Consider the following 13,771-nt stretch of genomic DNA (forward strand, 5'->3'; position numbering starts at 1 on the left):
ATCAATAAACAGAGGAAATGATGCCCTGCCTGAGGATGGACTACGTCCACCTTTTGCTTGTGGACACAGATGCTGCCTGCCCCCTCACAGTGCCATGGGAACCTCTGCCTCTCCTTGTTTACCTCCCAGACATGATGGGGGAAGGGGGGCTTATCAACACACTGCAATATACTGCAGTAAACGTGCACCAACGCACTGAAATGGACTGCGTTAAATGTGCACTAACCCACTGCAATATACTGTGAAAAATATGCACTAATGCACTGCAATATAGTGCGGTAAACGTGCAATAATGCACTGAACTATACTGTGGAAAATGTGCACCAATGCACTGAAATATACTGCATTAAACGTGCACTAAGGTACTGAAATATACTGCAGGAAACCTGCCCTGACAAAATAAAATAACACTAAAGTAAACTTGGAAAATAGGAAAAATACTGCGCTGCCACTATACAACCCCCCCCCCCCCCCCCCCAAGAGCAGCAGTTTAACTGTGAGATACACACCAAAAAATATCAAATATATAGAAAAAAACTGCGCTATACCATAGATTGAATGTAAATATACATAAATGAATCGTACATATCATGAGATGATGAAATATGAATCTAGAAAATTCCTCTCATGAAATACCAACACTAAAGAAATCCAAAAAAAGTTCAACGATCAAATAAAACATAAGGAATCAGTGACAAACAATGCAAATAAGGCTGTGAATCAATATATGCATATCAGAGTTCATAAGTGATCTTGACTGAAGAAAATCAGAAAACTCGAGTGAAAGTGAGAAGAGTCCCAAAGAAAAGCCCCTCAATACTCTACGGAGAGGACTTGATTGTGAAGACTACGTTAAAACACCACTCACAGTGATCCTTCACCACATAGATTTTACGCTTACCAAAAAGCAAGCAGTAAAGGCTTGTATGCAGACCCAAAACAGGGATATCCAGCTGGCAGTATGACTTGTCTGTGTGCAGCGTAACTGCGGGAGTGCAACAAGAGATCCACCCACTCGAGCTCAGAGGCATATAAACAAAGGAGAAATGGCCATAGTGTAAATCTGATAGGACATTTATTAAAAAAAGGTAAACTTACATAAAACAGGATAAAAAGAGCAATTCGCCGGCCGGCATAGCGAGCGCCCGTTCACAATAGGATTGCGATGACGTCAGCGTGTCAGCCTCACAAAGTAAACTAAAGTAAAAATGAACTGTCGCACTACACTCACACTGTACTATCATTAGATTCACACTAAAGTAAAATTGAATGGTCACTCTACACTCACACTAGATTGACACTACAATGACACTAAAGTAAAAATGAATGGTTGCATTACACTCACACTGCACTATCACTAGATTCACACTTAACTGATACTTTACACTCACAATAGCCTACTAGATTCACACTAAACTGCTATTCTACACTGACAATAGATCCACAATAGCCCACTATAGCACACTAACTCGTTAATAGCATTGAACAGAGCCATGTTATATCTCTCTTCACATCAATATCACACTGCAAATGGCCCCTATGAGAAGAATATTTTCATAGTGTGGGGTGGGACTAAAAGCAATGAGCCATGATTGGAAATAGTCATCATGACAGTGTCCAATCATGGCTCTGACAGTGCTATGTGCTCTGATTGAGCAAAGCTTTCATTGCTTCAGCCAATCAGAGCTTCCAATGTACTGTGCAGCAGCGCAGTGCATTGTGATCGTTCAGCGGGCCGAACAAACAGTTGAACGCCCCGACAATTCAGATGTTCGCCAAATGGGCCAATGTTTGGCTCGAATTCATGCTTGGGCCAAACCGTTCGCCCGCCACTATTTACAACATCAGTCTCCTCATGCATTGCTAATTTACTGACTGACATATCAGTTTGGATATCACACCACTTCCTTAAAGAGGAAGTAAACCCTGCGCATGGGAGCCGCCACTAATGGCATATCGCCGTTAGCAGCGGCATGCTCAGTGCGCATGCGCCATAGACAGCGGCGCCTGTCTTTTTGCAAATATCTCCTAAACTGTGTAGGTTTAGGAGATATTTCCTGGACCTACAAGTAAGCCTTAATCTAGGCTTACCTATAGGTCAAAGTGGTCTGTAAGGGTTTACAACCACTTTAAACTCAATCTATCCAAAACCTCATAATATTTCCTCCTCCACATGCCCCTTCCCCGACTTATCTGTCAAGATCAATGACACAACTATCAACCCATCCCCCAATGCCAAGGTGCTAGGTATAATCCTGGAATCTGAACTCTCCTTTCGGCATCACATCTAATCACTGTCCAAATCTTCGCCGCCTCTAACTCCGCAACATGTCCAAAATATAGCTTCTAATTTACTCTCTGGTCATCTCTCACCTTGACTACTGCAACTCCCTCCTTATTGGATTACCTTTAAATAGGCCATTCCCCTTTCAGTCTATCATGAATGCTGCTGACAGACTCTTCCTTCTTACCAACTGTTCAGTGTTTGCCACTCCTCTATGCCAATCCCTTCATTGGTTGGCACTCACCCAACTAATTAAATTCAAAATACTAACAAAAACTTACAAAGCCATCCACAACCCGACCCCAGATTCATCACTAACCTTGTCTCAAAATAGCAACTAAATCATTCTCTTCATTCCTCCCAAGACCTCCTGCTCCCTAGCTCCTTTGTCACCTCCTCCCATGCTCGCCTCCAGGACTTTTTTACTGAGCCTCTCCCATCCAATGGAACTCCCTATCCCAATGTGTCCGGCTATCTTCTACTCTGTCCATTTTTAGGCAACCCCTGAAAACTGAAACAGTTAATACCTTTTGTATCACTTGGCCCTCCCTTTTAGATTGTAAGCTCCAATGAACAGGGCCCTCTGATTCCCCCTGTATTTAATTGTATTATAACTTTACTATCTTCCATCGTGTTGTAAAGTGCTGAGCAAACTGTTGGCGCTATATAAATCCTGTATAATAACAAATAATAATTTTTAATTTGCAGCATTTTTTTCACACCTGCCTAAAACTTTTGACACAGTAGTGTATATATATATATATATATATATATATATATATATATATATATATATATATATATATATATATATACACACACAAGGTCTGTCTGGAAAGTATCAAGCCATATACGGTCAGGTCCATAAATATTGGGACATCAACACAATTCTAATCATTTTGGCTCTATACACCACCACAATGGATTTGAAATGAAACAAACAAGATGCAGACTTTCAGCTTTAATTTGAGGGTATTTTAAAATCAGGTGAATGGTGTAGGAATTACAACAGTTTGTATATGTGCCTCCCACTTTTTAAGGGACCAAAAGTAATGGGACAATTGGCTGCTCAGCTGTTCCATGGCCAGGTGTGTGTTATTCCTTCATTATCCCATTTACAAGGAGCAGATAAAAGGTCCAGAGTTCATTTCAAGTGTGCTATTTGCATTTGGAATCTGTTACTCTCAATATGAGATCCAAAGAGCTGTCTCTATAAGTGAAGCAATTCAGCATTAGGCTGAAAAAACAAAACAAACCCATCAGAGAGATAGCAAAAACATTAGGTGTGGCCAAATCAACTGTTTGGAACATTCTTAAAAGAAAGAACGCACTGGTGAGCTCAGCAACACCAAAAGACCCGGAAGACCATGGAAAACAACTGTGGTGGATGAGCGAAGAATTCTTTCCCTGGTGAAGAAAACACCCTTCACAACAGTTGGCCAGATCAAGAACACTCTCCAGGATGTAGGTGTATGTGTGTCAAAGTCAACAATCAAGAGAAGACTTCACCAGATTGAATAAAGAGGGTTCACCACAAGATGTAAACCATTGGTGAGCCTCAAAAACAGGAAGGCCAGATTAGAGTTTGCCAAACAACATCTAAAAAAGCCTTCACAGTTCTGAAACAACATCTTATGGACAGATGAGACCAAAGATCAACTTGTACCAGAGTGATGGGAAGAGAAGAGTATGGAGAAGGAAAGGAGCTTCTCATGATCCAAAGCATACCACCTCATCAGTGAAGCATGGTGGTGGTAGTGTCATGGCGTTGGCATGTATGGCTGCCAATGGAACTGGTTCTCTTGTATTTATTGATGATGTGACTGCTGACAAAAGCAGCAAGATGAATTCTGAAGTGTTTCGGGCAATATTATCTGCGCATATTCAGCAAAATGCTTCAGAACTCATTGGACGGCGATTCACAGTGCAGATGGACAATGACCCAAAGCATACTGCGAAAGCAACCAAAGAATTTTTTAAGGGAAAGAAGTGGAATGTTATGCAATGGCCAAGTCAATCACCTGACCTGAATCCGATTGAGCATGCATTTCACTTGCTGAAGACAAAACTAAAGGGAAAATGCCCCAAGGACAAGCAGGAACTGAAGACTGTTGCAGTAGAGGCCTGGCAGAGCATCACCAGGGATGAAACCCAGCGTCTGGTGATGTCTATGCGTTCCAGACTTCAGGCTGTAATTGACTGTAAAGGATTTGCAACCAAGTATTAAAAAGTGAAAGTTTGATGGATGATTGTTAATCTGTCCCATTACTTTTGGTCCCTTAAAAAGTGGGAGGCACATATACAAAGTGTTGTAATTCCTACACCGTTCACCTGATTTAGACATAAATACCCTCAAATTAAAGCTGAAAGTCTGCAGTTAAAGCACATCTTGTTTATTTTATTTCAAATCCATTGTGGTGGTGTATAGATCCAAAAAGAATTGTGTCGATGTCCCAATATTTATGGACCTGACTGTAATATAAAAAATAGAGACATTTATTGAAGAAGTTACAAGAAATATTGTATATAGGACATAGGTAGCAAGAGCCACGCAAAAGGAACTTTGCCACAGTACATTTCATGCCAAGATCCTCCGTCAAAATCTCAGACATATTGGAATCCCCCAATCAGGTTCTAGTTCTCACACAGTCGCCGATCTTTGTTGATTGCAGCCCATACACGTTAAACTTTCTCAGGTGTTCTGCTTGTTGCACACCTTCTAGAACAGATTCTCAACCATCTTTGAAGCATTTGCACCACACTTCTTTTGCGCTGCACTCATTACATCATCCCTTAAAGCCTTTTGAATCGCCCAAATAGTTTTTGCGGAGGAATGTTCAAGCCTAACGCAAAATTTGATGCAGATTCGTTGCTCTACTCGCTCCGTTATTTTGAATGCAATGGCAACATAGTACACATGCTCACTTAACAGTGTCTATTGCCCCCGCTGACTAGTACTGTGAAGTCGTCATTGTTCATGCATGCGCATTCCAGTCCTCTCTCCTTGAATGCCAGGTTACATCGATGTCAAGCAAACCTTTCTAGTTATATTAACAAAAGATGGATTGTGTATATGTGTATATACAATATATATAAATATATATATATATATATATATATACACGGTATATATACAAATGCACTGCAAGTGCACTTGGAAGTGCATTTGGAAGTGCAGTCACTTTAGATCTGAGGGGAAGATCTGAAATGAGGAGAAGCTCTGCTTATTTTATCATCCAATCATGTACAAGTAAAAATGCTGTTTTTTAAATTTTCCTTGCATGTCCACCCTCGGCCCCCCCCCCCCCCCCCCCCCATCTCACAAAAGTGAGTACACCCCTCACATTTGTGTAAATATTTTATTATATCTTTTCATGTGACAACACTGAAGAAATAACACTTCGCTATAATGTAAAGTAGTGAGTGTACAGCTTGTATAACAGTGTAAATTTGCTGTTCCCTCAAAATAACTCAACACACAACCATTAATGTCTAAACCGCTGGCAACAAAAGTGAGTACACCCCTATGTGAAAATGTCCAAACTGGGCCCAAAGTGTCAATATTTTGTGTGGCAGAAGAAATGGGGAGTCCGCGCAATGAAATTAATGAAAACCTGAGTGGGAAGTATAGCACTTAATGATTTGATAGACTGCTGCCCTCACATACGCTGACTCCAAAAAGAATGGAATAAGCGGAAAATAGGTGAAAAAGAAAAAATGTGTGAATATGGCGCTGTCCCAGAGCTTGTAGGTAAAATCAGTGAATGTGGAAAGATATATTTACAATTATATCCATGGTGTCATGTGTTATATTCCCTCAAAAGAGATATGTGTGACAGTTAAAACAATATATTCCACTACTATGAACTAAAAGTGACTAGTGTCTTAAACATTGGAAAGCACTATGAGTGCAATAAATACATCACATCCAAGGTATCATAATTTCATTGCGCGGACTCCCCATTTCTTCTGCCATATTCTATACTTGGTATTCCAATACCAAGCAGTAGTCTGCTGCAATGGATATTTTTAAATATCTTAACAATAGAAATATAAACCTTACGGAAGTATTCAATCAAGAACAAGTAGTAAACAAAAAAGACATGGATAGCCTTTTTAAACAATTAAAACACACCATAGAGAAGCAAATTAGAGTTTGGTGGGACATAGCCACAATTGAAATGTACATCACGGAAAAAATCACTCCCAGGAGGCTCAGATGGGATGTCTCACCAAACAATGCAATTAATGATAAAGGCCTAATGGAGGAGTGGTATAGATTTTTCAATGACAGCGAAAAAGCATTATTACGCAAAATAGTCGTACGAAGACAACATAAGCTGAAAAACATTGAATCAGAAATTCTACAAATTAGAGATCAGCTGATACCATTTCTCGATTCAAGGGAATACAAAGATAAAGACAATACCTTACAAAAAATAGTCAAAAAGTACGATAAAGAGATACAACTAAAAAAGCAGAAAAAATTTAGAAGAGACGTACTAGACTACAAGAATCAACATGTCTATAAGTGGCAAACGGATGAGACATACGTGGAAGAAGACCACAATATTTCAATGATTGATGAGGCTGATGACAGCTCAACAGAAGAAGATGCACCAACATGGCAAGAGACAAATACCGCAACCAACAGGATACAAAGGGAATCATTAGGACAGGCGCCAACATTTGAAAACGTTAGGCGAGGGCATAGTCCCGAATATAGGAGAAATAGACAACATGAAACGCATGACAATAGAAGACAACAACAAGAAAACGTACCATTTACACCAAGAACACCGAGGTATAGAAACAGATACTCACCCCTGAGGTACGAACAAGAATACACCCCTTATGCTGAACCCCAACAGAGAAGGGTTTTTTTTCCCAGGGAATACCGCGGAAGACCACCGGCCTACAGACGAAGAATGTCACCAAACAGAGGAGAAAGAGATCCCCAAGGATGGAGACCTTTCAGGATTCCAGACAGGAATTACAACAAGCATCCACGATCATGGTGGAATCCAAGGGTGACAAGAAATGCAGACACAAGAATGAGAAACAGAACTCAAGAAGGCACCCAATGGGAGGAGAGAATGAATCAGGGATACAGAATACCGAGATGAGGAAGAGAAAACGGGCAAGAGGAAAGAGAGGGGGGCAAAGAAAAAGAAGAAGAGAGTACTAGGCGGAGGCATTTTTAACCTTAGTGAAGCCACTTTCAACGAAAATGAAATGAGAGTACTCGACTTGGGATTAAAATATGCACCAGAAAAAAGTCTGGATCCCTTCGAAGTATTCATAGATTTACAAAAATTTGTTAGGAAGCTGAACATTAGAAAATTTTTTGCAATCAAAGTGGAACAAGAACCACAAAAAGAAAAGGAAGATTCAATATACAAGCACTCGAAACTGAAAAACAATTCCACATTTAATCCCAATACCCAGCAAAATGAGAGCCTTATAACCTTAAAAAAAATGGTGGAACAAGATATTAGGAAGATGAACCCAAGAAAAACTAAATCAAGACTTTGGAAAACCATCAAAGAAATAGAAAAGAAAAAGAATATCGTCATACGGCCAGCAGATAAAGGAGGAGGCCTAGTTATATTAAATAAACAGGATTATGAATTAGAGATGGGAAAACTACTTAACATCCCAAACACATACAAAAAATTGAAGGGTAACCCAAAGGGGGAATATAACAAGAAACTAAAAGCCTATATACATAAAGGGGAGAAAAAAGGAATTTTAAATAAAAAAGAAGCAAGATATCTGATCCCAGAGGCAGCAAAAACTCCCGTGATCTACTATGTCCCAAAAATCCACAAGAGCCAAACCAACCCGCCAGGAAGACCCATAATAAGTGGCATTGATGGCCTATTTTCAAGGCTACGGGCCTATTTAGATGGATTCCTACAGCCATTGGTAATTAGGGGTAAATCATACCTAAAAGACAGCAAACAGTTGATTACCGAGCTTAAAAGTCTAAACGTCAAAGAAGAAGACATACTCGTAACAATCGATATCAACTCATTATATACCAATATTGTACAAGCAGATGGCATCAGCGGAGCAGAATGGGCCCTATACCAACAGACAGACCTCAAAGAAGAACAAATTAAATATTTATTAGAAGGACTTAAATTAGCAATGAGCCACAACTATTTTTGCCATAAGGGAGACTACTACACACAAGTGAAAGGAGTAGCCATGGGGGCTAAATACGCCCCGAGCGTAGCTAATCTATTACTTAATAAGTGGGAAGAAGAACAAATCTACAGTACCAGCAGAAGTCATCTAAAATTTTACCGACGATATATAGATGACATTGTAATCATCTGGGGAGGCACTGAGGAAGAGCTACAAATATTTTTTGATGAATTAAACCATAACATCTACGGTCTATCCTTTTCCGGGAATTGGAATAGACATAATATCAACTACCTCGACCTCCAGATATTTAAAGAAGATGGACACCTTAGCACTAAGACGCACTTTAAAGACACAGACAGAAATGACTACATCCCCACTAGTAGTTGTCATCACCCAAAGTGGATTGGAAACATCCCTAAGGGACAGTTCATGCGGATACGTAGAAATTGTAGTAACGTAACCGACTTTGATGAACAAACAGACAATCTGATTAAGCGATTTGTGGATAAGGGATACAAAAAGAAGGATCTATTACCATTAAAAGAACAAATAAAAAATATGGATAGAAACAAACTAATGGAAGGAACATAGAACATTCACAAACGGGATAAGAACAAGTCTTTGGGCCTTGCCTTTTTGACTGGATATAATAGACAATATAGATCAATAGAATCAATTGTCAAAAAACATTGGCCTATATTACAGTCAGACCAAGTTTTAAAAACAGTGTTACCAAAGAAACCTATTTTTATTTATAGGAAGGCCGCAACCCTTAGAAATAAACTAGTGCATAATGCACTTGACTCCCCGAAACAAATCAAAATAGGCAACAATTTAAAAGGCTTTTATAAATGTGGAAAGTGTTTACCGTGCAGAGAAACCAAAAAAACAAACAAAAAGACCATAAAGTTCAAGTCCACAACAAACGGCAAGGAATATACAATCAGGGACTTAATAACGTGCAATAATACACACGTCACCTATGTGTTAGAATGCCCGTGCCGTAAACAGTATGTGGGACGCACTACTAGGAAACTACACATTAGAATTAAAGAACACGTCACAAACATAAAGAACGGTTTTAAAAAACATAGTGTATCCAGACATTTTAGAGATCATCACAATAGGGACCCCAGTGGTATGCTTTTTTATGGCATTGACAAAATTAAGGGACACTGGAGGGGTGACAACAAGAAAACAAAAGTGTCACAAAATGAAACCAGATGGATCTTCCAGCTGGATACACTCCAACTGTCAGGAATGAATATAGATGTGGATCTCAATTGTTTTCTCACCAACTACTGAGTGCTTTTTATAAGAAAACCCCTTTTTTTATGAAAATGTTCCTCTCCTTTTATTGAGAAGCAAAAAATTATTTTAAAATTATTTTAAAATTATTTAAAAATATCTTAAGTATTTTAATATATATCTTGTACACTAATATCTATATTACCTGTCCTATACAGAATTGGGATATGGCCTCCCCCTGCCCCATCTCTTACATATACCCTCACAATAGGAGCTAATAATAATAAAATTATTTTATGTTTGGATTTTTAAAATTTTTTATTTTTTATTTATTTTTATGTTATTTTTTCAATTTATTATATTTTTTCAATTTATTATATTTTTTTTAATTCATCTGTTTTTATACCGTATCGCTAGGATATACAGTATGTCATCTAATAAATTTAGAAGAATAATAATTTTAATATTTTTAATTTTAATTTGTTCACATAATTATTATTATCTATCATTGTCAATGTATTTTAAGTAAGGTCAGACTACTAACTATACACCATGTATACTGTGCGGTAGAAATGTGCATACATATCATATTTAACCGACAACACCATGACACACATACAAAGGGCCCATATACCAGTAAGGTGTCACCAGGAAATTCGTGGTATATCAGGTCGTTTTACAGAGATTTAATCACCTGATTAGGGCCGCGGGCTTCGGTCTGCATTATCCCATGAAAAATGGCCTCCGGCACACAAAAACATGGCCGCTGGAACTCAAATACACAAAACATGGCCGCTGGAATGCAAGCGCATTACGGACCGCACAGCATATAAGGATAGGGGAGACGACGCAGGGACCACCGTAGAAGTCCGTGTGACGAAACGTACGTAGGGCGTGGTTGGGACTGAACGCCTTGCAGACATCACCTTGTAAGCTGACGCTTAGGAACATCTGGTTGATCATTGTATACCGCTCATTTTTTCTACTACAATGTGAGTACTCTTTACATCTGACCTAATAAATAGTGTTTTAAACGGTTTTACACTATGGAATCCTTTCTTTTCTCCTTCATGTCCTTATGATATTACCCTGCTCCTGGTCCTGCCAAGTACTGCTGCACAGTGGCACATACTGTGACTACCCGTTACCCCTGTAGGGGACAAATAGCTGGTGAGTCTCTGCACAATCACAGCGCGAGACACCAGCACTGGAACAACACCTGCTGTATGATTTAAGGAAATCTCACAACGATCGTCTCTTTTCACTTATAGTGCACCGGGCACAGTTATCCATATGGACTGTTTACTAATATAAAAACCATTTGCATGACACGTGTGTTAACTATTTTCTATAGTGATTATTCCATTAGGGCACTTGTCACTTTGTTATCTGGAAAATTTGAAGAGTTTTTTAATATTTATTTAGCACTAGGCACTTTTGGTCATTTAGCACAAGACACTTTTTTTTGGATTTTTTGGATATTTTTGCATGTCACGTGTGATGTATTTATTGCATTTTTGTGCTTTCTAATGTTTTAGACACAAGACACTTTAACTCAAAGTAGTGGTAAATATTGTTTCACATACCAACACATCCCTTGTGAGGGAATATAGCACATGATACCTTGGATGTGATGTATTTATTGCACTCATAGTGCTTTCCAATGTTTAAGACACTAGTCACTTTTAGTTCATAGTAGTGGAATATATTGTTTTAACTGTCACACATATCTCTTTTGAGGGAATATAACACATGACACCATGGATATAATTGTAAATATATCTTTGCCATGAGGAGCCATGTTGAGCTTCCAGTGATCAGTATGAGAGAGAGAGAGAGAGAGAGAGAGCGATAACACCAAATTTAACACACCTGTTTCCCATTCACAACTGAGACCTTGTAACACTAATGAGTCACATGACACCAGGGAGGGAAAATGGCTAATTGGGTCCAACTTGGACATTTTTACTTAGGGGTGTACTCACTTTTGTTGCCAGCGGTTTAGACATTAATGGCTGTGTGTCTGGTTTTTTTAAGGGGACAGCAAATTTACACTGTTATACAAGCTGTACACTCACTACTTTAAATTGTAGCAAAGTGTAATTTCTTCAGTGTTGTCACAAGAAAAGATATAATAAAATATTTACAAAAATGTCAGGGGTGTACTCGCTTTTGTGAGATACCGTATATACACCATTTACCACTGGTCCTCACTGTCCTTTTCTTTATGACCCATAGTAGTAGAGCAGCCTTGCAACCAGCCTGCTGGCAACTATCCAGGGGTATTTTTCAGATCGGAGGGACAGGGAGGTTAGAAGAGGGAAGAGGGGTGTGTCTAAATATTAAGAATGATTTACTGGTGAACGTGAGGGACAACATTACAAATGGGGCAAGGGGGGAGATGGCGTCCCTATGGGTAGAACTTCAAAAAGTAAAGAAACAGGGTGAAAGTATCTGGAAGGTATTGAAAGGCTGACCAGCTATGACAGCTATGAGTAAGCACTTGTCATGAGTGCGAAACGCATCAGCTGGGCCCTGAACATTCTGCTATAGTGTCCTGTATACTCTGTGATCCAGCTTTTATAATAAAGGCATTTTGTTATTCAGTCCGGTGTGCGGCATCCAGATCTTCTCGTTCACCACTGCAGCCTAACCAGTTGGTTCCTTGTGCTGCTCCTCGCTCCTTCAGTCTGAACTCTGCCATACAGTGGGCTGCGAGAGGCTGATACCAAATCACACTGAGGTACCTACACAGCTTAATATGCTTAAGGATACTAATGATTACAGAGCTGTATTCTTTTGTTTATCCGCCTGGAGCTCAACTTTAAACAATTTCAGGCAATTTAAATGAAAAGATGAACCTTCCTTTACTTCCTCATAATAATAGATACTAGACGTGATATAATTGAAGTAACTGACAAAAAGGATTATTGCTGCAAGTTAGGGAAGTTTTGAACCTTTGTACAGTGGGGAAAATATTTATTTGATCCCCTGCAGATTTTCTTTGCCCACTTACAAAGAAAGAAGGGTCTATAATTTTTATCATAGGTATATTTTAAATGATAGAGACAGAATATCAAACAAAAATACAGAAAAAACACATAAAACAAATGCTATAAATTTAAGTTGCAGTTCAGTGAGTAAAATAAGTGTTTGATCCCCAAGCAAAACATGACTTGGTACTTGGTGGAGAAACCCTTGTTAGCAAGAACAGAGGTAAGATGTTTCTTGTCGTTAGTGACCAGGTTTGCACACATCTCAGGAGGGATTTTGGTCCACTCTTCTTTACAAATCTTCTCTAAATCCTTAAGGTTTCTTGACTGTCTCTTGGCAACTCAAAGTTTCAGCTTCCTCCATAAATTTTCTATAGGATTAAGGTCTGGAGCCACTCCATGACCTTAATGTGCTTCTTCTTGAGCCACTCCTTTGTCGCCTTGGTGGTATGTTTTGGGTCATTGTCATGGTGGAAGACCCCTCCACGACCCATGTTGAGTGTTCTGGCTGAGGGAAGAAGGTTCTTATCCAAAATTTTACAATACATGGCCCCGTCCATTGGCTTCTCAATGTGGCAAAGTCAGCCTGTACCTTTAGCAGAGAAACAGCCCCAAAGCATTATGTTTCCACCTCAGTACTGACTGTAGGGATGGTGTTCTTAGGATCATAGTCAGCATTTTTCTTCCTCCAAACATGGTGAGTCGAGTTAATGCCAAAAGGCTCAATTTTGGTCTCATCTGACCACAGCACTTTCTCTCAGTCCTTCTGTGAATGATTTAGATGTTCATTGGCATGACTGTACATGTGCCTTCTTGAGGAGGGGTATTCGCCGTGTTTGGAGGGAGGAAGAAAAATGCTGACTATGATGCTAAGAACACCATCCCTACAGTCAAGCATGGAGGTGGAAACATCATGCTTTGGGGCTGTTTCTCTACTAAAGTGACAGACAGACTTTACCGCATTGAGTGGATCTTTCAGCATGACAATGACTCAAAACATACCTCCAAGGCAACAGAGGAGTGGCTCAAGAAGAAGCACATTAACCACTTCCAGCCCGCCAGCCATCATATGACGTCCTTGACTTTGTGC

This window comes from Aquarana catesbeiana, linkage group LG02 (genome assembly GCF_042186555.1).
Source record: "Aquarana catesbeiana isolate 2022-GZ linkage group LG02, ASM4218655v1, whole genome shotgun sequence".
NCBI classification, from domain to species: Eukaryota; Metazoa; Chordata; class Amphibia; order Anura; family Ranidae; genus Aquarana; species Aquarana catesbeiana.